General features: G+C 38.2%; 2 non-coding genes across 2 annotated transcripts; one reads left to right on the plus strand and one right to left on the minus strand.

Annotated features, from left to right (window-relative positions):
- Positions 1–2,251: 2,251 nt before the first annotated feature.
- On the minus strand, positions 2,252–2,323 carry TRNAM-CAU (transfer RNA methionine (anticodon CAU)). Its single transcript has one exon. It is a non-coding gene; the product is annotated as a tRNA-Met (tRNA).
- A 4,025-nt stretch (positions 2,324–6,348) lies between these two features.
- On the plus strand, positions 6,349–6,420 carry TRNAV-CAC (transfer RNA valine (anticodon CAC)). The gene has a single exon. It is a non-coding gene; the product is annotated as a tRNA-Val (tRNA).
- The last annotated feature ends 17,701 nt before the right edge of the window (positions 6,421–24,121 follow it).

A 24,121-nucleotide genomic window follows, 5' to 3' on the forward strand; every position in this document is an offset into this window, starting at 1 on the left:
TATGTTTATATACATATATATATATATATATATATATATATATATATATATATATATATATATATATATATATATATATATATATATATATATATATATATATATATATATATATATATATATGTACATATATTATCCCTGGGGATAGGGGAGAAAGAATACTTCCCACGTATTCCCTGCGTGTCGTAGAAGGCGACTAAAAGGGAAGGGAACGGGGGGCTGGAAATCCTCCCCTCTCGTTTTTTTTCTTTCTTTTTTAATTTTCCAAGAGAAGGAACAGGGAGGGGGGCCAGGTGAGGATATTCCCTCAAAGGCCCAGTCCTCTGTTCTTAACGCTACCTCGCTGTCGCGGGAAATGGCGAATAGTATGAAAAAAAAAAATGTATATATATATATATATATATATATATATATATATATATATATATATATATATATATATATATATACATATATATATATGTGTGTGTGTGTGTGTGTGTGTATGTTTACCAAATAGCGTCCTAACTTCTCTTCAATGTATATCAACTGACTGTTATATTCCTCTCTTGTGTTCCCCATGTTGATGTGATTATTACACGAAAGTGCACTTGGGAACTTTCCATGATTCATTTTCCCCGTGGACTCGTAGGAATATATATATATATATGTATATATATACATATATATATATATATATATATATATATATATATATATATATATATATATATATATATATATATATATATATATATATATATATATATATATATATATATATATATATATATATATATATATACATATATATATATATATATGTATATATATATATTATCCCTGGGGATAGGGGAGTAAGAATACTTCCCACGTATTCCCTGCGTGTCGTAGAAGGCGACTAAAAGGGGAGGGAGCGGGGGGCTGGAAATCCTCCCCTCTCGTTTTTTTTTAATTTTCCAAAAGAAGGAACAGAGGGGGCCAGGTGAGGATATTCCAAAAAAGGCCCAGTCCTCTGTTCCTAACGCTACCTCGCTAACGCGGGAAATGGCGAATAGTTTAAAAGAAAGAAAGATATATATATATATATATATATATATATATATATATATATATATATATATATATATATATATATATATATATATATATATATATATATATATATATATATATATATACATATATATATATATATATATATATATATATATATATATATATATATATATATGTATATATATATGCATATATATATATTGGAAAGGATCACAATTTTCCACGTCATCAAGATATTCCTGTAAGTCCACGGGGAAAATGAAACACGATAAGTTCCCGAGTGCACTTTCGTGTAAAACTCACACCATCAGGGGAGACAAAAGAGAGAAATATAACAGTCAGTTGATATACAACGAAGAGACGTAGCTAGGACGCCATTTGGTAAACATGTGATTGACCAAGACAGAGAACGAGCGTATCATAAACTTATCATTTTACAAATTTTATCAACACTAAAGTTATCTAATTTGTACAGACCATCACTGATATTGAGATTATAATTCTTTGTGTAGTTAATAATAGAAGATTACTTCAGCTCTATTACCACTAGAAATATCATTGGGTCTTCTATCATTAAATACACAAAGAATTATAATCCTATCATTAGTGATGGTCTATACAAATTAGATAACTTTATTCTGCACATTAGCCTTCTATTAACCCCGTTATCGCTGTCGTTTATCCGTTTATTTCTGGCATTTTCCTCAAAGTATACCTGACTTTATGACATTTTTCTATACGAATTTTGGAAGTATATATGGTTTTAGCATTCACTACGTCTGACGGTAACTTATTCCAGTGTTAAACCACACCTATAGGAAAAGAAACTTTATCCCACGTCCGTACTACATCATTTAGCTTTGAGTTTTATTCCATTTGTCCTGGTAACCGCATTTTCTTGTATTTCGAAAAGATGCTCGAGGTTTACTTTATTGAACTTATTCAGAATTTTGAACACTTGGATTAAGTCGCTGCGAAGTCAACGTGTCTTAAGGGAGAAGAGATCCAATCATTATGGCCTCTCTTCGTATACCAGATTTCTAAAGGATGAATTCCAGATTTCTTCAACTTACCTGTCGGCTGATAGAGAGAGAGAGAGAGAGAGAGAGAGAGAGAGAGAGAGAGAGAGAGAGAGAGAGAGAGAGAGAGAGAGAGAGAGAGAGAGAGAGCCTACCTACGAGTATGTACGATCACAAAAAAATACTGAAAACAAAGGCCCCGCCGGGAATCGAACCCGGACCAACTGTTTATGAGGCAGATGTGCTAACCACTACACCACGGAGCCACTTGTCAGTGGCGGAAAAATCTCTTATATATTAACAAACGTGACTGAGGACTCAAAGAATCTGGTACAAACATAATGGTTATTGTGATAGATTATTAGTTTATGATAAATATGTATTGTGTTGCATTATAATGGTTGTACATAACCAAGATCTTTAAGCCTGAATCCTTAAGATTGTATAAGATATAATAAAAACATGTTAGAAACATAAGAATTTGATTTTAAAGAACAGAACACATTGTCATGTGGGTATCTAAGTGAAAATGCAATACAAGGAGTTAGTTTAAGGCAGGAGTCTTCTATCTTTGAACAAAATATCTACATCTACGTCCCTGATCTTTCATCATCATTTCTTATGTTTACTATCAAGAAATGTCTTTTATCTAACATAAGAATTCTGTATAGGTATTTGATTAATGTTCCCCAACGACGCGTTGTATAACTCTTCGTTACTGAAGTTCATTTCGTGTAATAGATCATGTATTACAAAGTTGTGTCTATCCACACAGGTGTCACACGTCCCAGGTAAAGATATACTCTAGAGATAGTGTATATCTAACATATATATGTGTTTTATAAATATTTTTAAAAAGTTTTCCTGAAGGATAATACCTAAGACTTTCGTATTTAGTTGATCAGTTGTAAGTGATCAAGCATTACAAAGGTGTGTCCATTGCCACAGGTGCTACTGATCCCGGGTAAAGGTATTTCACCATCTTTGTATCTTTAACCTTTCTAGTTATAGATGTTTCATCCCTGATTCCATCCTCACAATCGATGTATGTGGTTTGTATTGTCTTTATCCTTAACATATCATTAGTCAGTTGAAGTGGAGAACATGCTTCTGAGCCTAGCCACTCTACTCTGTCTTCCACATGATATTCAAGAGGTGTTACCGGATTCCGCCGATACTGTATGTGCTTACGTCATGAGAGGGCTTCTTTTTTATAACTTTTGATGATTTATATTGTTTGGGTTATGTATTTGGTTTTGTGATGTTAATAAAATTGTTGAAATTCACATATCATATTCTTTATTTGTCATTTAATGAACTCTAGTTTATCAAACTTGATTGTTTGTTTTTTTTATATCAGTATACATTTTCACTGAAAAATACTTTAGTTTAATTCATAAATAATATTTCTAAGTAACACGCGGATAATTTTATCATTAGTGTTCATCACAGTAAAATAAACAGGTCTATTTTTCAAAGTATACATAAAGGATCGTGCTAAAGTTTTGAAGAATATAAACTCATAACTTCTGTAAACCTTGTGCTGATAATAACCACATTACTTTTCTGTAGGCAATATCGTTTTAATGAGTAAAAGCCGGATGAAAACCTTGTAATATAAAATTTGATGGTATTATTTTTGGTTGTTGAAGATATTACTGATTTCTACATGTAAAACATTTATGTTATCTGCAAAATAGAAATATTTATGTCAGGTATGTTAACTTTACCGGTTTCACGTTACATACATTTCTGTACCCTGTGCTTTAGAAAAGTTATGGGATTTTATTCATTATCGTATTAGATAATTTGCTTAAATACAATGTCCCACGTACTTTCTATAGAAATCCGGTAGCAATATACATTTTACATCTGGATTCTATGACAATCAATGATAGGTTCTCAGACTCAGTAAAGGTGTAATTATAATAATAATAATGATAATAATAATAATAATGATAATAATGATAATAATAATGATAACAATAATGATAATAATAATGATAATAATGATAGTAATGATAATGATGATAATAATGATGATAGTGATAATAGTAATAGTAATAATGTAATTATGATAAATGTTACTGTACTATAATAATAATAACGGTAAAACATTCAATACAGTTGCGTCTTCCTAATATAACAAGACAATATGGTCTAAATATACCACATACCGGTGTTACACTGAGTTAAAAGAATTAAACTCCACGAACCATGATTTTGTCTTGATCTGTCCTTGTAACAGTATTTTGAACCTATACTCATCTTGGTGTATATTGTTTAGTTTTCGTAACCATTACATGAATATAAGTCAACATGTTTTCAGGAAAAAATAAGTTTTTCCAACTCTCTCCCATAATGCACAAATAGTAAACACACACACACACACACACACACACACACACACACACACACACACACACACAGAGCGGCGCCAGGCTGGAGGCGGGGCATCGTGACGTCACAGGCAAGTCCCTCCCCCCGCCAGATCCAAACATGTGTTGTGTCTGGTGATGGCGGTTCAAGATTTCCCACATTTATATTGATCTTTACATTATCATCCACTCCCAAAGTCACCTGGCATTCTTGTGTTTCAACAACAGACGTGATATATGCAACACCAGGCAAACATTGTACCCTTATCTGATAGGTTAATTGGTGCAGAATCAAGAACCAGTGAATTTCATCGCCGCCATAAGTAAGTAAGGAAGGTGACTTTAATGATGATAAATACGACCTGGTATGGCTGTGTCTACACACTACCGCCATCTGGTCAACCTGGTACGTACGAACCTTAACCTTAAAGTGGCCCACGTAAAACGCGAACTTAAAATCTATCCATTTAATTCTGTCATTCATTAATTAGCATTTAAACACCATCTTTTAAACGTAAACCTTCCACTTGCATTATATTAACAAATACTCTAAGATACGTCATACAAACAGAAGGTTTAAAGCTGAAACTCGAACTTTTAAGTTCGTCAATTTAACACCTACTTTACAATTAGCAAAAAATGCGAATTTTTAACTCCGCCAAAAAGCAGCATGTGTATGTAATGCTTCATTCAATTGAACATTTTTAAAGTCAGTTAAATTAATGGTATCCTTTGATGTTCATCATTAAAACATAAACCTATGAACTCTGTCTCTAGAACTAAGCACAAACTTTTACGTTCCATCATAGGAAAGGAAACTTGCAAAATCTATCAAAATTCGTCACATAACGCGAACTTTTCAACCCTTCCATTTACCTGGGCCACTCTTCCCTGGCTGCCATTCATATTTTGTCCTTTTAAACTGTGACTTTATTACACTTTCATTCATTCATCATGACTTTATTACACTTTCGTTCATTCATCATGACTTTACTACACTTTCATTCATTCATCATGACTTTATTACACTTTCATTCATTCATCATGACTTTATTACACTTTCATTCATTCATCATGACTTTATTACACTTTCATTCATTCATCATGACTTTATTACACTTTCATTCATTCATCATGACTTTATTACACTTTCATTCATTCATCATGACTTTATTACACTTTCATTCATCATTCATCAACTAGTTCGTCTCACTGATATTCCATTCATAAACTTCATTTGTGCATCTCATAGTTTGACCGCCATGTTGCATGTTTCCTTAAGGTTTATAATTCTTTGTGTATTTAATAATAGAAGATTCAGTGATATTTCTCGTGGTACTGGAGTTAGAGTTAATAACTGAGATGGCATTATAATCTCTAACTCCAGTACCACGAGAAATATCATTGAATCTTCTATCATTAAATGCACAAAGAATTATAATCTTGATATAAGTGATTGTCTATACAAATTGCATAAATTTAGTGTTGATAAAATTTGTAAGGAATTCATCTTGTTCACATAATTAGTTTATGATACGCTTGTTGTCTGTCTCGGACAATCACATGTTTACCAAATGGCGTACTAGCTACGTCTCTTCGTTGTATATCAACTGATTGTTGTATTTCTCTCTTGTGTCTCCCCTGATGATGTGGTTATTACATGAAAGTGCACTTGGGAACTTGTCATGTTTCATTTTCCCCGTGGACTCATAGGAATATACTTGATCACGCGCAAAATTGTGATCCTTTCCAATATATATATATATATCCTTCAGTATGTTTACTTTCGATAATGAGGGACATAAGAAGGAGCCAAGCAAGTAAATTTCGTCAAAGACATCTCTCTTTTCTAAACGCTGCCTCGCAAAGATTTTCATTAATTCAAATTGAAGAAACAGACGTATTTTTCTATTGTCTGGTTAGCTCAGTGGTAGAGCGTGAGTCTCACACACTCAAGGTCGTGGGTTCGAGACCCACACCAGACATATTTTTTGTCTTTTTCTTTTTTCATTTTGTCCGCATCACATGTGTGCAACATTCAGTATGTTCGTCCAACGTTATAGTGAAGATCTTCACAATAAATTGGGGTTTTCGACCTTATCTGAAAGAGTCAGGTCCACCAAGACGTCCTTGAAATCTTCCAGAAGCTTCTGGCGATCCTCCTCCAACTGCTGGGCACATCAGAGTTAACATGGGCCGGACATCGGTTGTGGAACGACTTAATCTGCTTCCGGTAGTTAGCAGGGATGATAATGAGGGCTCTGACCTCATACCAGGTCAGCTTAGTTCCAGTCTATTACTTAGTTCCAGTCTATTGTTTAGTTCCAGTCTAGTGCTAATTCCAGTCTATTGTTTAGTTCCAATCTATTGCTTAGTTCCAGTCTATTGCTTAGTTCCAGTCTATTGCTTAGTTCCAGTCTATTGCAACGAAAATAAAAAAGTAAAACTCATTTCTTCTTGGAAAATTGAGAGGAAAACACGACAGCAACATGGAGATTTACCCTGTGGTTATTTTGCCGGCTAGTCGGCAACGGTCGGTCAAACAGTATTTTGCCGTGGTAATCTCAGTGCTTTATATAATACTAAGTCCCAAAATATGTTCTTGGGGCGTAGCTCAGTGGTAGAGCGCTCGCTTGGCATGCGAGAGGACCCGGGTTCAAACCCCGGCGCCTCCATTTTTTATTTGGGAAATTCATTGTTTTCAGTCTTGTACATATATATATATATATATATATATATATATATATATATATTATCCCTGGGGATAGGGGAGAAAGAATACTTCCCACGTATTCCCTGCGTGTCGTACAAGGCGACTAAAAGGGGAGGGAGCGGGAGGCTGGAAATCCTTCCCTCTCATTTTCAATTTTCCAAAAGACGGAACAGAGAAGATATAAAGATATTGTAAAGATGTAACTAATATAAGATATAAGAATGAATGGAAGATACGGATGTAGCTGAAACAAGGAGTAATGAAGACTAAGGTGCTATGAAAATTATTCTGTAGTGAAGACAAATATGTATGTTGAAATTTTGTATTGAACATCAAGAAGTAATGATAATGATGAGAGTGTAGTGACGATGAGGGTTTATTTGGGAGTAGTGACAATTGCCTTTACAATGATAATAAGGAGGTAACACAATGAGAAACACAAACTTTCCAAAGCTACGTTCAAGTCAGACTTTGACCTAAGTTCGGTAAACAGAAGGATGATGTTAAGATGAGAGTGTAGCGAGGAAGAGCATAGTGATGATAAGGATATTGTCAAGATAGGTTGTGGTGAAAAAGAATGTAGTGAAGACACGAATGTAGTAGAAATAAGGGTTAGTAAAGAGTGGTGTTCAAAATGATTATGTAGTGAAGATAAGAACTATTCTTAGTGAACATTAGGGAGTGCAATGATGATGGTATGGTAGAAATAACAGTGTAGTGAAGAAGAGGGTATAGTGAAGATATTATTTAGTGAAAATATACTAGGAATGAAAATACACCAGGTGCTGTTATCCGGGGGATAGGGAAGAAAGAACACTTGCCTCTTATTCCCTGCGTGTCGTAGAAGGCGACTAAAAGGGGAGGGAGCGGGAGGCTGGAAATCTAAAGCATTTCTTGAAACCAGCTTAGTCAAGATAAGGTCGTATGAAGATGGGGTTGTAGTGAAGATTAATATAAACCTTGCATAGTGAAGATAGGAGGAGATGTAGTGAGGAAAAATATATTGAACACAAAAGGAATCAAGCTAAGTGCAGGGTCGGCCTACCAGCTTGAACTTACATTTTAGGTCAAAGGCATTCGAGTACATAGTATTCGAATAGTTATTTCCGTATCAGGGGCGATCATAGCCTAGCGGTAGCTCTCCCGCCCGTTGCACAGGGGTCCCGGGTTCGATCCTGGCAGTTGGAGGTTTGTATGTTTCATGAGAGTTCGTATATATATATATGTATATATATATATATATACATATATTTCTTTTTTCTTTCAAACTATTCGCCATTTCCCGCATTAGCGAGGTAGCGTTAAGAACAGAGGACTGGGCCTTTGAGGGACTACCCTCACCTGTCCCAATTCTCTGTTCCTTCTTTTGGATAATTAAAAAAAAAAAAACGAAAGGGGAGGATTTCCAGCCCCCCGCTCCCTCCCCTTTTAGTCGCCTTCTACGACTATCCCTGGGGATAGGGGAGCAAGAATACTTCCCACGTATTCCCTGCGTGTCGTAGATATATATATATATATATATATATATATATATATATATATATATATATATATATATATATATATATATATATATATATATATATATATATATATATATAGATATACATTCCTATGAGTCCACGGAGAAAATGAAACACGATAAGTTCCCAAGTGTACTTTCGTGTAATAATGGCAAGCAAGTATGAAAGATAGAGTATGAAAGACAAAGACAGTGGACAAGTGTAATGTATTCTGTGTCCCTGATAACCATTTGATCTGACTCATTCAGATAAGGTCGAAAACGCCAGTAGTGAAGATGTACAAAGGATAATAGAACAGTGTACGTACGTACGTAGTGTGAGTATCTTGAGTGATAGAAAGTATTGAAAGCGGCAGGAAGTAGTGAGATATTGTATTGTGCTTCGTACAAGACTGGCGGGCGACTCCGTCCTTCGTGCTGTGCCACACACAGTCTGGTGATTGTCGGGATGTGTAGCCATAATGTTTGATCTTATGACCATTAGTGATACATCATGTGATGTTTACTATCACAACATCGTCTTCTTCCTCCTCCTCCAGGAGAGTGGCAATCAGGTGGCTGTTATTGTGGATGCCCGGCACGTGCAACTGTAAGATTTGAAGCAACATTGTGAAAATGAGACACATTATAAAGAGTTCCATAATTTCTGTAATTCTTCCCCAAATTCATGTGGACCTGCAACGCTGAAAATTTTTTAAATACTGCTGGTGCAGAGGGAGGGAGAGGCAGTCCTGTGATGAGAGTGAGGCTTTGTAGGAGAGAAAGGCTCGGGATGAGAGAGGCTGAACACAAGATGTTTGGCCGGAGAGTGAGGCTTTGAAGGAGAGAGAGGCTAAGGATGAGGGTTGGGTTGTACCAGAGAGAGAGGCTTGGGATGAGGGTTGGGTTGTACCAGAGAGAGAGGCTTGGGATAAGGGTTGGGCTGTACCAGAGAGAGAGGCTTGGGATGAGAGTTGGGTTGTACCAGAGAGAGAGGCTTGGGATGAGGGTTGGGTTGTACCAGAGAGAGAGGCTTGGGATAAGGGTTGGGCTGTACCAGAGAGAGAGGCTTGGGATGAGAGTTGGGTTGTACCAGAGAGAGAGGCTTGGGATGAGGGAGTCTGAACATGAGATAGGCTTGTGAGGAATGAGGATTTGAAAGAGAGAGAGACTTTATGGGAAAAAGGAAGGACAGGCGGAGGAGGCTTGGGACGAGAGTCAGGCAGGACAGGAGAGAGAGGCTTGGGACGAGAGTCAGACAGGACAGGAGAGAGAGGCTTGGGACGAGAGTCAGGCTGGACAGGAGAGAGAGGCTTGGGACGAGAGTCAGACAGGACAGGAGAGAGAGGCTTGGGACGAGAGTCAGACAGGACAGGAGAGAGAGGCTTGGGACGAGAGTAGAGAAGTGAACCTTCATAACTTATCCTTCAATAAAAAAAGGGTTACCTTGCTCCACTCAGTTGGAATGGGATAATAGTTGAAAATAACAAGTTGATGAATTTAAGGTTTTAGTGTGGCAAAACCTGAACTGATTTTAAGATCACACATGAAAGAGGATTAACATTTCAGAAGGTTGAAGGAAGATGAATATAAATGTCATCATTGATAGTCTATTAGATTCATTAGAAGCCTCGGTAGATGAATGTTCTTGTTATTTTTATTAAGAATGAGGATGAATTAGTAATTAAGGCACACGGTGCTAATATCTTTGGTTACTGAGCCATTATGTTTTGCACTGGTGTTATATTAAAGAACTAGAGTATGAGTGAGGGAGTGAGATGTGTAGATTATATATCATTGTGTTATTACATAAAGTGATCGTGATGAACGTTACGAAGATCAGGCAAACTATGAGGCTCATTATTCCTACATCAAATATAATAATGTCAATCATTCCAGTAATCTTACCATAATTGACCTCTTCCATCTAGGTAGCCTCCCTCCCTTCCTCTTATCTTCTCCAGAACAAACCTGGTTCATTCTTGTGAGAGACGATAGTGTTTACTAAACTCTTCCTGTGACCAACATGTAAATGGTGTGACTGACCACCACACCTTACCTCACCTACTTCCTCCACCTGATCAATCTGCATCACTCCTTCCATTGCTCACTTCCATAATAGAATTAACGTTTCTACTACAAATGACAAGATTCACTTGACCATGTTTGTTAACATCAGAGCAATAATCTTGAAGACCGACCATTCCTTACTATTGACCTTTAAGGCAGGAATCATTATTTTCCTCAAACTATCAATTGCTATTTATGTGGGGTCGGTCGGTCGGCTGTGGGGAGGGGTAAGCGACAACACAGACTCTGGTGGAGTTCCAGTAATGATGTTACTGAGTCAGTCGGGCACACACCACTGTGGTACACCTGGTGATATTTTGTTTGTCTTAACTAAGTCGATAAGTGGAAAACTGAGCAGCAGTTTACTTGCTTATCTTGTGTACTTGTTCCTGGATTATTGATGACGTTCACAATAATAGGTATAGGACTGGTCTTATATCTCTCTGTTCCAGCTGTGATTGGTACAAGTCGAGTGTTGACGAACGGCGGTCCGTGAGGATGAGGAGAGAGAGAGAGAGAGAGAGAGAGAGAGAGAGAGAGAGAGAGAGAGAGAGAGAGAGAGAGAGAGAGGAGGTCATTGTGCCGGGGGGTGGTGAAGGGGGCTGGGGGTGAGCTGGTGGTGTTGGTGGGTGGGAGGAGGTGGACGTGGTCAGCCAGATGAGCACATCTTGGTAGGTGGTGTGAGATGGACCCAGGAGGATTGTGTGTGTTGTGTTCTGTATTGTGTCCAGCTGGTGCCTCTGTGTGTGTGTGGCTCTAGTTAGTCAGGAGGACCTGGCTGGGGCGCGGCTCAGGTACAATAAATATGGTATAGACATTCCTGAGTTTGAACAGTGACGTCAGTCGGCGGTGAAGGTAGAGACAGTATGAGGAAGATTTGATGATAGAGTGAATGTGTTGAAAATGAAATGTCTGAGGACAACATGTGGTGTGACGCGGGTTGATTCAGTAGGTAATAATAGGGTAAGAGAGATGTGCGATGATAAATAGAGCATGGTTGACAGAGCTGAAGAAGGTATACTGAAATGGTTTAGACATTTGGAGAGAGTGAGTGAGGGGAGGTTAAAGGAGGATACATGTGCAAGAAGTGTAGGGGACAAGATTAGGGCGACCATATCGGAGATGGATGGAGGAAGTGAACAAGAGTTTGAGTGATCAGGGCCTGTATATGCTCAAGGGATGAGATGTATAGGATAAAGTGAACTGGGGTGATGTGATTTACAGAGGACGACCTGCTATCAGTGAACTGAAGCAGGACATATGAATCAAATGGGGTAAACCACGGACAGGGTTGTAAGGCCTGGTTGTGGACTGTGGGCTGTGTTTTCGTTGCATTACATATGACAGGTAAGGAATGTATGTGAGGGTATGAAGCATTATCTTATGTTCCTGGTGCTATCTCGATACTGTGGACAACGGTGAACAGAACATCGTAGACACAGAGTTTAAAAGGCCATATTATGAATGGTAGCCAGGGAATGAATGGCCCAGGAAATGGAAGCATTTAAAAGTTCGCGTTAAGTGATGGACTTCAATAGAATGTACAAACTTCCTTTCCAGTAACTGAACTAAAGCTTATGTTTATTTCCAAAGACGGAGTTTGATGGTGCATTATATAAAGACAGACTTCAAAGGATATCGTTGAATTAAGAGACTATAATTTTTATCAATTAAATGAAACATTTCCTAAATTAGCTGCAATTTGACGGAGTTTAAAAGTTCGCAGTTGTTTGAGAGAATTTTAAAGTTATTGACGAGATCAAAAGTTTGAGTTTCAATGACGCTTTGCACAAATTTTCGTTTAAATGACATACTTTCAAGGTTTGTCTTTATATAATGTAGTTTAAAAGTCTCTGATCAAATAACGTAGCTGAAATGATAACGATCGAATACTGACGCTTAAATGTTCCTGAATAAATGACTGAGTTGAATGGATGGATTTTAAGTTCGCGTTTGTGGGAGGAATTTTGAAACATCGTGTTTAAATGTCAAAGTTAAAATGTTCGTATCTACCAGGTTGACCAGATGGCGGTAGTGTGTAGACACAGCCATACCAGGTCGTATTTATCATCATTAAAGTCACCTTCCTTACTTACTTATGGCGGCGATGAAATTCACTGGTTCTTGATTCTGCACCAATTAACCTATCAGATAATGGTACAATGTTTGCCTGGTGTTGCATATATCACGTCTGTTGTTGAAACACAAGAATGCCAGGTGACTTTGGGAGTGGATGATAATGTAAAGATCAATATAAATGTGGGAAATCTTGAACCGCCATCACCAGACACAACACATGTTTGGATCTGGCGGGGGGAGGGACTTGCCTGTGACGTCACGATGCCCCGCCTCCAGCCTGGCGCCGCTCTGTGTGTGTGTGTGTGTGGGGGTGTGTGTGTGTGTGTGTGTGTGTGTGTGCTCATCTTTTGTGACTGTTATGTGTGTTGCCCGTTTTCTTAACCTTATGTGTATGTATCGTGTCTTTCAGTTACTTGTACACACACACACACACACACACACACACACACACACACAGAGGCAAGCCAGGAAACTTAAAGACAAGATGGAACTCAGTGGGATATTCATCCACTGTGATAAATCCAGGTAAGAGAAGGAGAGAAGCTGTGTATACAACCACAATGTAAGTAAGATGTAGCTTCATCATCATCAGTAAACATACCTGGTGTTGTAAACCTCTATCATATCGCCCATTACAAGTCTTGTTATCTTCATCATAAGGGAGGATTCTGAGGCTTGCTATCAATGTTGTTATCTTCGCTCAATAATCGTGGAGAAATGTTTGTACACTCTAATACAGTGATCAATATTGTAGGTCATAATGTAAGTGGTGTGTGACTAACTATAGCTGTAATATTACCTGTTCATTCTTGCTACTAACACATGACACCAAGTTGCCTGTTAGTCTTATTACGTACATTAATACATTGTTGTCTTGGCTTTACATCTCTACTAATGATGACACCTAAATCCTTCTCCTGCCTTGATAGTTTTATTTCCACATCTTAAGATGATACTGTAGTTTGCCTGCTATGTGTACATAGTGTAAACATGTTGCATATGTCTACGGTGAATATCACTGGCCATTGTACACTGTACAACGATAGCCTGTTAAGATCTTCCTGCAATGTCATAAGATTCTGTTTAACTCGTAAACACGATTTCATCGCGTGTAGGAAAAATTTGATATAAATCTAAAGTTAACATTTTCAAAGAGAAATATAGAACAAGACAGATCACATTTATTATATCACATATCACTTCACCAGGTAAAGACACCATTATAACATATTGTGAAACTAATATATAGCATGATTCATGTACAAGGACCATCTTCTACACATGACCAATATTTCACAACCATCACAAAATGATTCACTGATCAAGCCAGTGTATGTAATGTCCTTCCTTTTCCTCAGCTCATTAGGCATTTTCCGTGAGCCAACCTATATGTTATTTGTCCCCTCATTTGTGACCTTGTAGTTGTTGTACGGTGGAGTAATGCTTGACTTGCTATACTGAGGGACAGACACACTGACACAAGCCATGTTGTAGTTGTTGTACGGTGGAGTAATGCTTGACTTGCTATACTGAGGGACAGACACACTGACACAAGCCATGTTGTAGTTGTTGTACGGTGGAGTAATGCTTGACTTGCTATACTGAGGGACAGACACACTGACACAAGCCATTATTCATTAAATTGACAAAAATGAAGTGATAGATTTCTTGAAAGATATGTCAAGTGTAATGATACATCGACTTATGTACATTTTAGGAATCATTTACAAATTCAAAGCATAGAATGCATATGATGGCAAAGTGTGTTTAGATAAATTTCTAACTCTTAATGTTCTTATCAGTTCAGTCCAAGGAAAAAAAAAACATGACAAATAAAGCCAGATAAGAGTGTGTCATAAGACCAGAGCCCCTGCCAAGCTGGGACTTGGCCAAACATAAACAACCACTTTCTTATAGACGATTAGTCAAGGTTCTGGGTCGAGCACCAGGATCTATTGACCTCTGACATAATATATTTTCTCTGATCCTTCATCATCACCACACTCCCGGCACCCATCAATAAACCCTTCCCAAATTCCTCACTTCCTTATAAACTCGTCCCTGTAGTCAACAATTAAGAAACCTAAACCGACCAAAAAGCATTACGTTGTTCTACAATGTAAACCCCAGCTAGGGTGAGCCTTAGACACTCTTACGGTATATTGTGATGGACGAAGGATTTACTCACCGAGAAATGAATTGCACATTTACTTGTTCTAAGAACCTATCACTGATTACCATAGAATACAGATGGTAAAAGTGTATTTTCCTTGAGGTTTTCTATTGAAAATATACGAAATATTTTATTTAAACTAATTATCTCATACGATAATAAATAATCTCATAACTTTTCTGGAGCACAGGGTACAGTAATGTATGTAACGTGAAACCGGTAGAATTAACATATCTAACATAAAGAATTCTATTTTGCTGATAACATAAATGTTTTACATGTAGAAATCATTAATATCTTGAACAACCTAAACATAATACCATCAAATTTTATATTACAAGTTTTTTATCCGGGTTTTACGCATTAAAACGATATTGTTTACAGAAACGTAATGTAGTTATTATCAGCACAAGGTTTAGAAGGTCTTAAACAAGTTATGAGTTTATATTCTTCAAAACTTTAGTAAGATCTATTAAGTATACTTTGAAAAATAGACTTGTTTTTATTTGGTGTGAAGAACACTAATGAAAAATTATTTACGTTTTCCTTTAAGATATATTTCATGAATTAAAGGACTTTTTAGAGAAAACTTCGTTTTTTTTTTTTTTTTTTTTTTTTTTTTTTTTTTTTTTTTCCAAAAGAAGGAACAGAGAAGAGGGCCAGGTGAGGATATTCCCTCAAAGGCCCAGTCCTCTGTTCTTAACGCTACCTTGCTATCGCGGGAAATGGCGAATAGTATGAAAAAAAAAAAAAAAGAATATATATATATATATATATATATATATATATATATATATATATATATATATATATATATATATATATATATATATATATATATATATATATATCCACAAGACAAAAATGAAGTTTGATAAACTAACGTTCATTGAATGACAAATAAAGAATATGATATGTGAATTTCAACAATACTATTGATATTATAAAACCACATATGGCATTTGCGAATTTTTCAAATCATCAAAAGTAATAAGAGATGAAGCAGTCCGGAGGTAACTTGTGGAAGACAGAGTAGAGTGGCTAGGCTCAGAAGCATGTTCTCCACTTCAACTGACTAATGATATGTTAAGACAACACAAACCACATACATCGATTGTGAGGATGGAATCAGGGATGAAACATCTATAACTAGAAAGGTTAAAGATACAAAGATGGTGAAATGCCTTTACCCGGGATCAGTAGCACCTGTGGTAATGGACACACCTTTGTAATGCTTGATCACTTACAACTGATCAACTTTAATACCAAAGTCTTTAGGTACTGTCCCTCAGCAGACCATTTCATAAATATCTATAAAACACATATATATGTTAGATATACACTATCTCTAGAATATATCTTTACCCGGGACGTGTAACACTTGTGTGGATAGACACAGCTTTGTAATGCATGATCCATTACACGAAATGAACTTCACTAACGAAGAGTTATACAACGCGACGTTGGAGAACATTAATCAAATACCTATACAGAATTTTTATGTTAGATAAGAGGCATTCATTAGAAGTGAACATAAAGAAATGATGATGAAAGAAAAGGTACATAGATGTAAATATTTTGTTAAAAGATGAAATACTAGCTCCTTGTTCTTTTTTTCAGATACCCAGAAGAAAATATATTCTGTAGTTTACTTATGTATATGTTTATGTTTTCCACAACTATTCTAATCTTTAATGTTTTAGGATTCTGGCTTAAAGAACTTGGTTCTGAACAACTATCATAATGCAACACAATACACATTTATCATAAACAAATTATTTATCACAGTAACCATTATGTTTGTACCTGATTCTTTACGTCCTCATGTAAGACTCACGCACACTACCATTAATTTTTCACTAGGTATTTGTCATTATCATTTTACTGTGAGTTACATAGAGTTAGATGCATGTTGCCACGGGCTCACTGTTCCCACGGGCTACTGTTAATCAGGATGTTTGAACACGTAAGAGCTGATCTGTTATTTGAACACGTTGTTGAATGGGTGTTGACGGACTCCAATATAACCCCTGCCAGTGTGACCTGAGGAGACACTCTGGCCAGCATCGTCACACTGTTCACTAGAGTGTGTCGTAGTGTGTCATAAGACTAGAGCCCAGAGTACTACAGATGGACGTACACGTTTTGTTGTAATAAATCTACAAAGGCCGCCTGATCTTCATTGAGTACCACAGACGAAGAAGACCTGATTTCCTTCCTCTCAACTCAACCTTACAAATGGTGGCAGTGACGTAAGAACCCACGTGACCACACACGACCGTCACATCTACTTCATATTTCTACGTCTGGTGTTGCCAGCAGTCATACAAGCCTACCTGACACAGTCCTGGTGCTCCCTCCTGTGGACGTTAAGGGCGGAACCCACGGCCGGCTACGTGCTCCATCACCCGTACCTCAGTGCATTGAAGATACGTCTTTATTGCATTGCTGACACTCTGCCGCTTGCAAGGACATCAAGACAGCGCCACCGCCGTGCAGTGTTGTCATCACATCCAGACGTGTCAAGCAAGGTCAGCCATCCTGCCAACACCAACGTGGAGGACATCTTGTCAACCGCTCCAGAGACGCGTCATCATCAGCCGTGGCGACATCCCAGACGTCAGCATCGCGTGGTCCAGCCCTTGTCGCTCACTCAACTTTCCTGCTAGCGAGTCGCTACTCTGCACACACCTTCACCTCGCTACACCCAGCCAGCCGCTACTCTGCACACATCTTCATCTCGCTACACCCAGCCAGCCGCTACTCTGCACACATCTCCACCTCGCTACACCCAAGACGCCTTCGTAAGCGAATCTCCCAATCAGATAAGAACTGTGCCAAAATGGTTCACTCTGTGAGGTATGCTCCTTTTGTGTGTTACTAGTTCCTAGTCTATAAATATAGACATATATATACTTTTGGGTAATATGATTATTCATCTTTGTAGTTTGGCAAATTAATCTAAGTTTTCAGTTATTCTTGCATATATTCTTTCTTGTGTTTTCATACATTAGTACTATTGTTTTTAGTGATGATTACTTTCATATATAGAGTCCATTACTGATATGTTATACTATTATGTGCACCTCTCATATACAGTCTTGTATTCATATGTTATACAGTTATGCTAGCCTTTTATTGTCTTTATTTCATTACAGTATTTTCAAATGATATTCATGTTATGTATTTTGTATTAAGTCAATAGTGTTAAATATATCTTAAATATTTTTTGGGGTTATTACTTACACACTTTATGTAAGATTGTATTACATGTCCGAAGATATTCCACGCGGTAATCGTAAAGGTTCATATGTACTTAGGAATTTACCTAGAATCCCTTATTATAAACGGAACCAACCTTCTAAAATGGCGACGTCACACAAAGTTGTTTTGACAGATTCTGGTGACACAGATGACCCACAGAAACCTTCTCACACGTTACCACACCCACACCCACCTCCCCCTCCACCTCACACAAACTCCATCACTAAAAACCGTTTTCACACTAAAACAAGCTAGGGAACCACACGAGTTATTTGATGGTAAACTGTCAAATTTTGATCGGTGGATTAGAAATGCAGAGGGCAATGTTGAACATAATGGTGATTCAGGAGACAGAGCGCTTATATCGGCTGCTAAAAATCTCATTGATTTCCACCAGCCTAACAATTAAGCTAGGGTTGTCTATGACTCAGATGACATTGGAAACTGTACATCTTGGGAGGAATTTATAACGTTGTTTAAATTAGGTTGTGAGGAATCATTCTCAGATAGTTCACTTCACATCCTTTTACGTGCTCTTAACACAACATACTTGGATGATACGTCAGTCCCTGATCACTGGAGTACCTTACATGGAAGAATGAGATTAGTTAGGCAGGCTTATGAATCCTTACCCTGGATACCGGCCATGATGAATCCTGAAACTCATGTACAAACATTCATGCGATTATTACACATAACCTTCATTCTCAAGGATCTGACCTCCAGACGTAAGACGACGGTTACTTAATGAGAACATCGACCCATCATTGTGGGTCAGTAACAAAAGTGTTGAATTACACTCAAAAGAAATGTGGATATTCCAACACCAAGACACTGGGGAGGGTGTCGGCTTCCCAAAGTGTGAGGAAACATTCTAGTGATCAACACAATCATTCTTCTCATGGTCAAATACAGCGATTCAATGGAGACAAACACTCACATAAAGTGACGTGCTTCCGGTGTGGACAACCAGGACATGAAGTGAATGTGTGTCCTTACACATGGGACTCATTCTCACGCCTCGACCAGAACAACAAACGCAGTCAACAACCCATGTCATCACAGCCTCGGTCGTCACAATTCTGCCGACCTAGTCATGATTTCCTCCAGTCAGACATCAGGCTGACCTTCACCCGCTCGCGCCCAACACCACCAAGCAGGTGTTCATATCATAGCAACGCTAGACACACTTCAGCGGAATGTCGAGCATTAGCTAGACAGACGTCACCTAACACAGGTTCATCATGTCATTATCAGCAATGACAATCTCTCTCTCATGACAAGACTCCATCACATAAGGAACTCTTAAGACATTTTCGTTCTTCGCCATTTTCTCACATTACAAGTTTCGATGTAGTGGGTTCTTTCCAGGATAAGACAATCACAATCTTTCTAGACAGCAGCACGGAAGCAGATGTCGTTAATTATGATTTTATTCAACCATTAATGGGGCGCACTCAACTTGTTCAATGCTCGGACTTTTACCCATCCCTTCAAAGTATCTCAAATGAAAATCTCGACGTAAGGGGCACTATTAAAATGAACATTCGCATAGGCGACTCTGTCATTACATTGTTCGTGGTGTAACGTTTCCTGCTAACTTGTTACTAGGACGCCACTCTATGTGTGGCATAACATAAGATCTGTCCTATTTATCATGTGGTTTGTGTTGATAATACGTTCCTGCCATTGTCAGAGAACAGTTCTCGCTCAGCCAGAGTCATTAATACATCTGCTCCCACGTCCTGCTTCACGGTAGACAATACGCATCCTTTTTACTTTTCTACTCATCATTGCCCTGGTAAACTGAGAACCAACATGACTCTGCATAGTAACACGTTAACGAAGGTTCCTCTCTCACTTTCTCGAACATGGATGAATGATCATGGACTCAGGCATAGTCAGGGTGATCTTGCACTAAGAGTAGTTGCTGAACCTTCCTCACTAACTGTCACACGACTATCCATGATGGACGCCTCTATTCATGAGACCCCAGATTGAGGTGTCACCATATACATTGCCAATACGGGACCCCACTCCTGTCCGTCTCCGTAGAGGGGCCAAGCTTGTGGAATTCTCCGTTTTGAAGTCCGGAATTCAAGACGAGGAATTGCATGAGTTTAACATCCGTCTAGTCTCACATTCCATTAACCCACCACCACCTACTCCTCCTACCCCTGACTCAGCAGTGCACGGCTCGAGTCAGCTCCCCACCATCACCCCTGACATGATATCCAATGTAGGATTAACCAAACATGTTGACCAGTTAACAGACTTACTTAACCAGTATAGGTCTACTATTGCCTTATCAGGACAACCACTCGGTAGAACTCATTTGGATGTTCACATTATTAACTTAGAGAAAAACACACAAGTCCCATTGACGTCCCAGCCTATCGATTGCCACACGCGCACAGAGACATAGCAAACAAACTTGTTCAGGACATGTTGAAAGATAAGGTCATAGAGGAATCACGATCACCATGGAATTTACCACTTCTGATCGTTCCGAAAAGGACGGAACTTTTAGACCAGTCATAGATTTTAGAAAACTCAACACCAAGGTCACTTTGAAAGATCGTTTCCCATTACCAGTGGTATCAGAGCTTCTTCATAGCCTCGGTAACAATAAGGTATTTTCAACTTTGGATTTATCGAGCGGATTTTGGCAGATTCCCTTGTCAGAGGAAAGCCGCCCCCTGACTGCGTTCAGTACGCCAGATGGTCATTGGCAGTTCATATGCATCATGGCCTTCGGTCTTCATTCCTCACCGGTGATCACCTTCTCAAGGTTAATGACTAACATTTGTCGTCACATGTTGGGCAAAGAACTATTGGTTTATCTTGATGATATAATTGTCATGTCTCCAGATATTGCTTCTCATTTCAAAAGTCTTGAGAGAGTATTTCTACGACTTAAGGATGCAAACCTAAAAGTCAAGTTATCCAAATGTTCCTTTCTACAAACAAGAATTAATTACTTAGGTCACACCGTTGATGAAAACGGTATTCAACCTAATGCAGATAAAGTAAACACAATTGTAGAATGGCAATTCCCTTCCACAACAGACAAGGTCAAATCCTTCCTTGGTTTAGCAGGATGTTATTGAAGATCTCTCTCTAATTTCGCGAAGATCGCAAACCCACTCACTTCACTTCTGAAACAGGGAGTTACATTCCAGTGGTCTACAGCACAAGACAGTGCGTTTAACTTACTCAAGCGACACTTGATGGAGGCATCTATCTTTCGATTCCCCAACTTTGAGAAACCCTTCATTTTGCACACAGATGCTTGTAAACAAGGTCTTGGAGCTGTACTTATGCAGGAGTTGAATAAGGGTAGAATTTTTCCCATAGCCTATGCGAGCCGTTCATGTTCAAAGACGGAATCGAAATACTCAATAACTGAGTTAGAAGGTCTTGCAGTTGTTTGGGCACTCAAACATTTTAAGAAATACATATTTGTTTACCTTATTACAGTTTATACAGATCACAGAGCACTGTTAGGTATTTTTCAACAACAGGATCCTACAGGAAAGTTTCAAAGATGATTTTTAACTACACAAACATTTGACCCAGATTTTCGTTTTGTTTCTGGCTCATCCAATGTAGCTGCAGACGCGCTTTCCCGCAGAGTAGGTGCAATCACTGTAAATAAGAGCCTCGTATATTTTGACGTAGAGCGGCTACTGTGACGTTTATGTAATAACCATTTGATAAATCTCTAAATATAACCTTCAGTCATAAAGACTGCACCACAAACCTTTCATTGCCTTGAAATCTTAAGAGAATCAATGTTAACCTTTGTATGTTTTATATATGATCCAGTGACTTTAACCCCAGCCACCGTTGTACACAGTCATATCCCTGATATGTGGACACCTGGAACGTTGTAGATAATTTATCATGAAGGTCCCAGTACTGTGTCCACGCCGCACCCACCCCAACAAAGGGCGCCTGTGGACGACGATGACGAAGGGAGACTCTTCAAGCAAACCTCATCATAAGTTTACAAGGACGATCTCTTTGTGTTTTCTGTCATCCACTAAGGAATATTTGTCAAGCGTTTGGTGTGTCCACAACTGTTTCATACCTTCGGAGTTATATTTCTTCCTCTTGTGTATCACTAACATTGAGTCTCGGGTCGCATGAGTTTCACTACAACGAAATTCGCAGACGTTACTAAAGGTGAGACGTAAGACCACGTCAGGTAGTCAACAGATGCGACAACTTGACATAACTATCGTAAAATGGTACATTGGATTGTGTTTCCTGCTTGTTTAATTCTTGCTTTGTTTGCATTAACATTTGTCTATTGATTTATAGATTATGACTGGAGGTAACTCATGTCAACTCTTCATAATTAAAGATGATCTGTGGTAGGTTTACTCCCTACACCCATCATCCTTCTTGGTCCCAAATCTATTTCAGGCCACCCAGACCACTGGTGCCTTGTGGATGTACCAATGTGACCCTATGTTCGTACAATTGTTCTTAAGCCCATTTCGTAGGCAGTGTTACCTCTGTGTTTTGTGAACATTGTCTCCTTATCAGCGAGTATTGTAAGAAAATGGTTTAATAGTCTATCTTGCAACTGCATCAGCTACTACAGATAATCAGAAAGTGTAAACATTCAGCGGTTCATGAATGCCAAGCGGTTGTTCAAGCCAGGCAAAATGTGTGGATGACCTTGACGGAGTAAGCAGTGTGTTGATGAAGTTATGGCCAGTGGTGTGGCGAGGTAGGGTCTGGGCAGGCAGGACACGATTGAGTGATGTTTTGTATCATCAAGCCTCATTCCTTCCCTTATCTATGTTTTACTTTTGATGACATTCATAGAGAATGCAGCTAACGAGTTACGTTTTCTATACACAACATAGATGCTATTCGTTTATACAAAATCGTAGTTTACTTGCAAACGGTAAAATCACTCATATGTAGCTTTGCCAGGTTTCCTCCTAAATTTGTTCTCCATATTAGATTCATCATACGTCAACGTAACAACTTAAAACAGAGATGGTCACGAAGTACAAAGATTAAAAATGATGAAAGGCTTTGATAATCTCGATCTAACAAATTACCTAAGGCTAGATCTTCTGATCTAAGTCGTATTAATGGATTCAGTCTGGTGGGAAAACATTCTACCTTCACTGAGGCCAAGTGTTATTTGCTCAACCTAATTGTTAACATACAGACTGATGATTCCCCTGCAACTTCTATGGTATACACACTGACCAACTTGGCAAGTGGTACACCGAGTACAGCGCCACACGTCCTGACTCCTTCCCAACCCACATGATGAAGGTCATGGACAACTTGTATGACCGCTACCTAACATTACCTGGACCCAAGATGACATTAAAAATTATTGATGAATTCTATCTTGCTTGAGAGAACAAAATCTTTAATACTAAAGAATGATGGAAAGAAACAGCAAGATAATATCTAGGGGGATAAAGTGTGTCGATCACCGCAGACAAAATTGAGGATACAACATAGAATAGAGAATTTGTCTCTGATGATGCTCTTGCCTCCTCTGACGTCCACATATTATCCACATAAACACAGTACTTTACTACAGTACATACAGTAATATCAGTCGTAACAACACTATGTATGTAGTCGTGATTACCGTAACATGTGAGTGGCAAGATTGGATGACGTAACGTAACAATATCAGACTTCATCATTCTCAATAGTTTAGGTGGATCATGTAATATTTGGCGTTGCTTCATGTTTTATCAGATGATCAAATGATGGCTGGTCTAATGACCTTCACAAGTCAATGGTCATTAAATCCAACACAGCAACCAACCACTCAGGATGACCAGGAGGGAGCCACCTGGTGCAGACCAAGTGTACCAGCCTGGTGGAGAGGATCAACTG

The sequence above is a fragment of the Panulirus ornatus genome, chromosome 42 (genome assembly GCF_036320965.1).
Source record: "Panulirus ornatus isolate Po-2019 chromosome 42, ASM3632096v1, whole genome shotgun sequence".
Taxonomy (NCBI): domain Eukaryota; kingdom Metazoa; phylum Arthropoda; class Malacostraca; order Decapoda; family Palinuridae; genus Panulirus; species Panulirus ornatus.